Source organism: Alosa pseudoharengus, unplaced genomic scaffold (genome assembly GCF_046254945.1).
Source record: "Alosa pseudoharengus isolate Yale_2024_CS ecotype anadromous, Long Island Sound unplaced genomic scaffold, YU_APseudo_1.1 YU_APseudo_1.1_scf_3, whole genome shotgun sequence".
In the NCBI taxonomy this organism is placed as follows: Eukaryota; Metazoa; Chordata; class Actinopteri; order Clupeiformes; family Clupeidae; genus Alosa; species Alosa pseudoharengus.
In genome coordinates, this window is record NW_027468718.1 from 5,323,520 (window position 1) to 5,333,256 (window position 9,737).

Here is a 9,737-nt window from a genome sequence, read left to right on the forward strand (position 1 = left end):
AATTTCCCCATAGACTTAACATGGGCTGATGACATCACAATGGACTAATTAACTTGATTTGCACCTGTATCATCTTCCAGCTGCTCATCTAGGCCCCATCAAAGAATCAGTTCAACTGATTGCACCTGTATCAACTGCTTTCTACTGAACTAGACCAGCTCTCTCTGTGTCTCTACATTCTACAAGGATATAAGACACATTTCATCCAACTTTCTATCCATTCATCCTCTTCAAACCATTCACTCATCCACCCATTAAACTATCCATCAACATCCATTAAACAATCTGCCTATCAACATCCAGTCTATCAACATCCATTACACTATCTACATTTAACTTTTAAACTATATACTCCGTCTCAGGCTTTAAGCATACAATATGGCTCTATTAAGACTGCCGTTAAGCAATTAGAATCCTAGGCCAGGTGGCCAGGCCACCTGCACCCTATCAGTTTCTCAGGCTAACCTTTTACACTATCCACCTATTTGACTGTTCAGTCAGTCCAACTATATTAAACCTCATCTACCTAGCAAATAATTTAACCTTTTACACTATCCACCTATTTAACTGTTCAGTCATTCCAACTATATTAAACCTCATCTACCTAGCAAATAATTTAACCATTTAAACTATCCACCTATTTAACTGTTAAGTCATTGCAACTATATTAAACCTCATCTATCTAGCAACCAATATAGTGTGTTTTTACTCTATCATATTTTACATCATTTTTTTGTGCATTTTCCTGCACTATTTACTTCAGGGAATGCTTTTCTAGTATTTTGTGATATTCTGTGATTAAAACTCAAAACATTTCACTTTATTTTCAATTTAAAAGCTACATTTAAGCCCAGCACTAATTAGGTGTCTGTCACTTAGTTTTATTATCACCATCTGAACTGGCTCTTTAAGATGAGCCGTGTGAATGTTTACAACCTACAGCTGTGGCAACGCGAGCGCGTGTAGCAGCTAAGCTTAACAAAAAACAGAAGGCATGCAACACCTGTGTTCATTTTCCAGCTTTCGGTCGAACGCTCTTCCACTGAAGACTGAAAACGTCGCCTTAACAGCTTTTGCACCGAGGTTACAGTACGTTACGTCCGAGGTAAGTTTTTTCCACTTAAGATTAACAACGTTAAGTGATTAAATAAGACTGATAATTAACCAGCTATCGATAACATTAACTATCGACAGCTAACGCTAACGACCAGGCTGACGTTAACGTTACCCTAAAAAGACACTTGGTTCCATTCGACGTATGCTTTCAAAACATATGTTTATTATGTCCGAAAATGTGTAAGTGTGTGTCCGGTGTAAGATAGACTTTCAAAGTCTGCCTTTTGGAAACGTAGCCAGTGTTACTATTAACTACCATATTAGCCGCTAACGTAAATGTTAGCAATCGCTAGCTAGAATGCTGCTAGCTGCTATGCCTTCTACCGTTCCCAGTAGTAAAAGGCCGAAGGGCTCATCTAAACGCTAACTACTACGGTTAACGGCTAGCCTATCCTAACAAGACACGCGGTTTTAGTTAACGTGTGCTTTACAAGTGTTTTATGTCAGAAATTTTCTCGAGGGAAGCAAGTGTTACATTTTGCCTTTTGGAAACGTAACCAAACGTAACGTTAGCCAGTGAAGTAAATGTTAGCTATAGCTAGTTATGCCTACCATGCGTTGCCAGTGGGGCCGAAGGGTTAACCTAACGCTAGCAGCTAAGTTAACGACTACGGTTAAGGCCAGCCTATCCTAACAAGACCTACGCGGTTTTAGTTAACGTGTGCTTTACAAATGTTTATTATGTCAGAAAATGTATCGAGTGAAATAAGAGAATATTAGCTTACAGTTACTCCATTAGCGAACTATCGTAACTCCCCCTATTTCCACCGGTCCCGTATTTCCACCGGCTTGCGTGTATGTGTCACTTAATATCCATTTCTATACAAACCAAGACAGCGGACTCCTATAGAAACGCAACTACCCACACCATAGGTGTATCTAAATTAGCTATGTACCAAAAATGACATTTTACCGTGACTCGAAGAGCTGTAAACAGTGTTGTAAGGCTGCGTGTACACAACCGATTGGAGCTCCAATGGAATTTTAATTTCACGACGAGAATTCTCGGTCTAACCGTCCATGTGCCGTTGAAACGGTGTAAATAGGCGACCCATCGGGCCAGCACTATAACTCCGAGCGTGGTCAACAAAATCGGATATTTCGGGCAGTAAATGCTCCCGTTAGGAACCAAACCAGAATTTGTTCAAATCTACACACCTATGGCTACCGAAAAATGTAAGGTTCATTTAGCAAATGTTATTTTGAAGTGTTAAAAAACATCGTTGTTTTAGAATTTCCGAACAAAACCGGCGATAATTGGGGGTGTTACGATAGTTAGATATCAGTTATACAGACGTGGACAGTGGGGTCCATGTCAGGCAGAGTTGATGAGACCATAGCAGGCATAGTTTTTCCTGTCCTGACGTTCATTAACATGAGTCATTTATTGTCTGTGCTCTCCCAGACAGTGCTGTGTTGTGTGATGTCCTGGTTCTCCCTCATAGGCCTACTTTCTGACTTGCTGTCTTTCCCTTTTGTCTCTCATTTACAGATAACACACTGGCTCAAGCCTTGTGCCAAGTCAGTAAGTATACATTAATGTCTTGCATCAATAATTCACACACAAGATGAATTTGCCACGGTCACAAACACCTTTCCATTTTTCACATCAATAAATCTTTTGAGTTGTAATTTGCTTGATATTACTGACATTTCTTAATTTCTGAACCTAATTAACCTAAACTATAACTTTATGATCAGTTTCATATGAGGTGACTTACTTAACTAACTTACTTACTAACTGCAATACAGCAGTCCCTCAAACTTTAGTGACGGCACTTGTTTGGCATTATCATTAGTCTACAAGATCCTCCCTGACTTTGTGCTGCTTTGTATGACATCCGGATTTATTCTGTTGTTAAACTAGTTGCTAATTCAATCCCTTTCTATTAAGATATTACTGGTCAATTTTTTGTGGAAGGTTTATGGTCTTAGAACAGCCATTATGTTTATACATTAACAAAGCTTTTCATGCTGTCTGAGAAGACCACTATTCCCCACTTGGTATAGTCATATCGCAGATCATTGACTCTCAAACTACTTGACTTAGTATCAGATCGACCAAGTTCAGCTTACGATTAAATGTCTTATGGGTCAGCATTAACAACACTCAACAGTGTTTACTAAGATGAGATGAAGTGATGCTGAAGAGCTAAAAACCATTAAGAACAAGTGCTGTTATTAGCATCATTTACCCTGTCACTCAAATAATCACTCAAACTTAAGCCTACTGACATTCACTTGAGTCACTCACAATTTGCTGTCAGAAATTAACCCTTGAGTAAGTGGTACTCCTGTCAAATTGCCATTAACTGGTGAGATGTGAACATACGGTGTACATTGTATGCCATGGTATTTTCTGTTAGTGTTTGTTTTGTTAAATAAGCAATTGAATGTTGCATTTTAATGTTACAGCAACTGCCACAATTTCTAATTCACTACATATAGTAAGTCTTTTCTTATTTCACAACAGAAAGTAACAATCTTTTCTTATTCACAACAGAAAGTAACAGTCTTTTTCAAGACTTCTACACCTCCTTCTTTTCACACTCCATCTTCCCTTGTGGTGCAGCAGACTTCCCAGGTATGAAGCTCAAATTATTTTCACATCTAAACTAGCTATGCGGCTACACTTAGTCAATGGCAGGTAATGGCTTCTATCAAATTGTAAGCTAGACATACTTTCTACTCAACCTAGAAATCTAGACGTACCCTAGCGGTAGCAAATAGTTTTGCTATGCAGGTACGTCTAGAAATGAACCATAGGGCCTCAGTAGCTGTTCGCCCAAGTTTGGTCGGACCTATCACATCGCTCTAGCCTTGTAGAGAGTCGCCTAGATGTACCCTAGCGGTAGCTTATCAGGCTACTATTGCAGAGGCAGTTTGAAAGACAACCACTAATTCTGCCCTTGGATTGAGCCCAGTCTATCGGTCATATAGCCAGACTATACATTTTGATGTTATAGTCTGGCTTGTCAGGCTACTTTCCACACTCTTAATAGATCTATTTAGTCTTGGAAGAGAGTGCTTCCACAAACACAGAATTACATTTTGATGTTAATGTAGCAGTTTGATGTGCTTGAGTCCAGTTGAATGTAGCATTATAATGTAATGTCAAAACAGCTATGGTGCTTACAGACTAATGCTGTTTTCTCATGACGGCGGAGAAAAAAAAACGCTTGACAAGGTTTTCTAAGATGTTTTCATTTTACTAAACTAAACATTTTATTGAACTGATCAACCATCACACTGGTCCTGGAATTTTCTAACCTATCAAAGGTGACGACAACCAATCTAATTGGTGACCACCTACAGTATGTGCTTCTGATAGACATAATATTTACAAGGTTTTTTTTTCTCGCGTCATTCATTTGCTAACCTATATCTGTCATCTGTGATTACTGTAACAAATAAAACCGTATGCTGCTTTCCTCACTTTACAATGAAGAAGCAATGCTACAGTGTCTTGAATTACTACTATAGCTTGATGAGGAAACAACATGGCTTTCAGATTTTTAAGTGGTAATTGTATGCATTCCTTGGTTTTTTATGTTTGTAACTTTGTTTGTTTTTCTTTTAGGCTCGTTCCAGTCCAGCCTTAACCACCTGAGTGGTGTCTGTGTGCCACTTGTGGCTGTGTCTCTGCACCTTTGTAGACTTGTCTACTTCGCATACATTGCTGACAACAGAATCCACTAACAAACATAACTGCATACATATTGGAGACAAAAACTGGTAACACTTTCTGAGTAAATATCTTGACTGCGCATACTGAGAGATACTGAGAGATACTGAGAGACTGAGAATACTTGAAGACTGAGAATACTGAATACTGAGAATCTGCATACGTGAATACTGAGAATCTGCATACGTGAATACTGAGAATCTGCATACGTGAATACTGAGAATCTGCATACGTGAATACTGAGAATCTGCATACGTGAATACTGAGAATCTGCATACGTGAATACTGAGAATCTGCATACGTGAATACTGAGAATCTGCATACGTGAATACTGAGAATCTGCATACGTGAATACTGAGAAACTGCATACGTGAATACTGAGAATCTGCATACGTGAATACTGAGAAACTGAGAATCTGCAGACGTGAATACTGAGAATCTGCATACGTGAATACTGAGAATACATACTGGGAACCCTTCATACAGAGAAGTATATCGGTGAACTATACCTGTAATTTATAACTGTAAAACATTTATAAATTGTGATCATCTGTTCTGTGAAAGTTATCTGTGCTGAAAGACCAGACCTGTGCTGTGTTAAGATTTTGAGATTCCAAGTTCTACATAACCTTACCTGCCTCTTATTCTTCAGTCTGTACCATCAAGTGTGATCTGTACATTACTATTCCAGTGCTGCCTATTTAGAATTACCACTGATAGTAATAAAATACTAAAATAAAGAATATTGTGTATATTAAATTACTCTGTACTGACTTTATATATTCAGATAAGTTTGATTGTTTCACCTGTAAGTGGAATAGCAAGTGAGGTTCAAGAATACTGTGAATAATCACACTAAGTAATTTGTACAGCCAGCATTAGACTTTACACTATACTAGTTCAGTAGGCTTCAGTTGTTATTTATTGGGTGTCAAGCATATTCTAATCAATTAGTTTTAATTCTTTGCTTAGCAACATTTCATTTTTGGGCCCACTAATTATTGTAATAAACCACTGAAATATATACTAGTGTTTGGATATTGAGTTTATTAACATTTAATCTCACCTGTTTTTGTATACTCAGATTAAGTTCATTAAGTAACCTGTGAGTAGAACAGTAAGTGCTATTGTATAATCTGATAAACAATACTTTGTACAACCAATATTAGACTTAACTAAACTTGACCAGTAGACTATATTAAGCGAAGATTGTAGCATTTTGAAACATGCCAAGGAAAGGCCGTCGCTCAGAGGCTCAAAAGAGACGTTGGCGTAAGTTGGACCTCTCTGAAGTTGAACCACATCAGTCTTCATTAGACCAGAGTGACTTGAATGAGAGAGAACAGGTAAATGAGGTAACTAGTGTTTCCCGCATGAACATGGAGCAGAGAGCCATCACATGTGTTCAAGCAACTCATAGCCAACGTGATGTAAGGTATGGGAACAACAGTAACAAGCAGTGCACCTGCAATTCCCTGGTATTTCTGGCAACTCTCCATTACAGAACTGAGCTCAACAGTGATGACCTTGACTACGTTTTGCTAAAGGGTAACTTGATGTACAGTGAAGCACTGGTAAGGTTGAGCGCGAGAGGCAATGAAGCACCCGACCACTTGGCTCTTGATGAATTACCTGATAGTGTTGAGATCTATGGACAGATGTATCATATTGAGAAGTGCCCGTCACGGTATGGTTATTTTAGGCAAGATGGACCTGATGGCGTGGACTTTCTACAGCTTTCTGAAAGACTGCATTGTTTGTCAAATGATGTAAAGTTCGCGCTGCTAACTGTAGGTAGCACAACAACAGCTTTGTTTAGAGATGAAGATAAATATGGAGTTTTTGATCCACACTCAAGAACACCTCACGGATTTCTAGCAAACAATGGCACTGCTGTGATGTTGACCTTTGTCAGCTTGAGTGACATGATTGATCATCTGCTTGCATTCTGGACCTTACTTGAAGCACCTGATGCATGGGTTTATGAGTTAATGCCAGTGTTATTTACATCTGAGTGTAATAATGAACAAGGGAGCCACACTGACAATGTGCAACCTGCTTGGACTGCTGAGTTCCCAGCTCCAGCCATTTCTGAGAATTCACTTACTAAATGTGATAAGAATCGCAGGCGCAGAAAAGCTGCCAAAGCACAAAAGGATATGTCCTGCAGTGAGAACAACAGAATCAGACAGCGAAAATATTATGAACAGAATAAAATGAAAAAATTGGAATATGAAAGAAAGAGGTATGCAAACTACATTCAACACAGTAAGACATCTTACCTCAGAGATCTTTACAGGCATGAACCTACCTATAAGTTGAAAAAAAACTTATACGAAAACAGCCGGTACAGTGACCCGAATTTTAGATCAAGGAAGCAGGCTTACATACAGAAACGCTACTTAATTGACCTCAAATTTAGGTCGAGGCAGAAGGCTTACATACAGAATCGCTATGCACATAATATAACCTATCGATTAAGACAGAAGAGTCACATGCAAAAACATTATTCCGAAAGTATAACGTATCAATGCACCAAGAAGGCTGACATGCAGGAGCGATACTGCCAAGATCTGAATTTTCGTTCAAGAAAGAAGTTGACCACGAAACATCACTATGCAAATGATCCAACATACAGGCAGAAAAAAAAGGAAACCTTCACTGACAGATACAGAAATGATCCAACACACAGGCAGAAAAAAAAGGAAACCTTCACTGACAGATACAGAAATGATCCAACACACAGGCAGAAAAAAAAGGAAACCTTCACTGACAGATACAGAAATGATCCAACACACAGGCAGAAAAAAAAGGAAACCTTCACTGACAGATACAGAAATGATCCAACATGCAGGCAGAAAAAAAAGGAAACCTTTACTGACAGATACAGAAATGATCCAACACACAGGCAGAAAAAAAAGGAAACCTTCACTGACAGATACAGAAATGACCCTTTATTCAGGCATTATCGTTATCTACAAAAAAAGAAGAATGCAGGTGTGGGCCTAAATAACAGTTTCCAGAGAATGATTCACAAAATGCGTTGTGCATTACATATACAACGTAAATACCGTAATCTTACACGCCTGTCTGGACTTCAATCAGAGCATGAGGTTGAACAACAGTCAACACCAACAGAAAGCACCCTTTTGCATGATGCCATCGCATCTTTTCGAATGGATGTACAGAACGGCCCTACTTTTGTTTGCACAGTGTGTCACAGAGCTTTGTTTTATAATCAGGTAAAAGAGTGCAATCATGAATGCTATAAAAAGAATCGAGCCATGGTTGATCGATGCTTAACAGGCAAATATGTACATACATGCAGTGAGCAGTGCAGTGCACTTGAATCATGTTGTGCACCAGATGAAAAGACAGAGTGGATTTGTTACAGCTGTCATGAAAACTTGAAGATGGGGAAAATGCCGGCCATTGCTGTAAACAATATGTTAGAGCTATCACCAATTCCTCCAGAGCTCAGTAATCTTAATATACTTGAAAGGCACATAATAGCACGGTACATACCATTTGCAAAAATAATCAGTCTTCCTAAAGGCCAGCAGAAATTAATACATGGTGGAATTGTTTGCGTACCTTCAGACATTGAATCAACAGTCAATGCTTTGCCTAGACCTAGCAGCCAGTCGCAGCTTTTGAAAGTGAAGTTGAAAAGAAGAATGAATTATACAGGGCATTACCAGTTCCAAACTGTAGACATGACCAAAGTATTACGTGCCTTATCAAAACTGAAAGATATGCATTCAGAGTACAAGGACATAACCATAACTAATGAAACACAAGCTTCTGAGGATGGAATGAGTAGCTTGACAGATGAAAATGATGTCAGTGCTGCAGGGGAGGTTGATCTAATGGAGACTGATGCAGTGGCTGAGTGTGACATTACTGACCCAGGACATTCAGAAATAAATAGTGAAGGCAATCAGCTTAATAATGAAACCCATGAGTTGCATGATAACCAAGATTCACTTGACACTGAGCAGGACACAAGTCAGCAAAATGGTGGATGCTCTATAGATTCATGCTTACAGCCAGCTGATATTGCACAGGAAATGATAACATTTGGTGAAGGTATATTCACTGTGGCACCAGCTGAAGGAAACAGACCAGTGAGTTTTTTCAGAGTTCCTAAACTAGAGGCAATGGCTTTCCCTGTGCAGTTCCCCACTGGAATGAACACTTTGGATGAAACACAAAGACCAATGAAATTATCGCCAAGCAGATATTTCAATGCACGTCTGTTTTGTGTTAACAATCGATTTGCTCTCGACTCCAATTATATTTTTTTTGCACAATTTATCACAGAAATGCATTTGGCAAAGTCTTCTATGTCTATTCAACTGCGTAAAGGAAAACCTATGACCAGAGATGGACGCAAAATCACTGCAAGAATGCTCCAAGACAAACGTGAAGTGGAAAAACTGGTACGCAACAGAGATGCCACTCGATTCATGCAGCCTTTGAGAGGAACACCTGCCTACTGGGAAAAAACCCTCAGAGACCTCTTTGCAATGCTTCGCCAGCTGGGTACCCCAACATTCTTCTGTACATTTAGTGCTGCCGAAATGAGATGGCCAGAGGTCATACAAACAATAAAGGCACAGCAAGGAGAGCAGGTTGACTTTTCTGAGCTCGACTGGGCATCAAAATGTGAGATTCTACGTAGCAACCCTGTCACCACCATGCGCATGTTTGACAAGCGTGTTGATGCACTTCTCAGACACCTACTTTTGTCACCAGCACAGCCCATCGGTGAGGTCATTGACTACTTTTTTCGAGTGGAGTATCAAGCTAGAGGTTCGCCTCATATACATATGTTGGTTTGGTGTAACAACGCACCTGTATTTGAGGAGGACCCAGATGAGAAAGTGTGTGAATTTGTAGACAAGTACATAACATGTCAGCTGCCTGACCCAAA

The 9,737-nt window shown here is 39.3% G+C and overlaps 1 long non-coding RNA gene across 1 annotated transcript; it reads left to right on the forward strand.

The window, feature by feature from the left end:
- The first annotated feature begins 1,022 nt into the window (after positions 1 to 1,022).
- On the forward strand, positions 1,023 to 5,868 carry LOC143100064 (uncharacterized). The gene is made up of 4 exons (XR_012981822.1): positions 1,023 to 1,105; positions 2,609 to 2,641; positions 3,620 to 3,700; positions 4,697 to 5,868. It is a non-coding gene; the product is annotated as an uncharacterized LOC143100064 (long non-coding RNA).
- Positions 5,869 to 9,737: the final 3,869 nt, after the last annotated feature.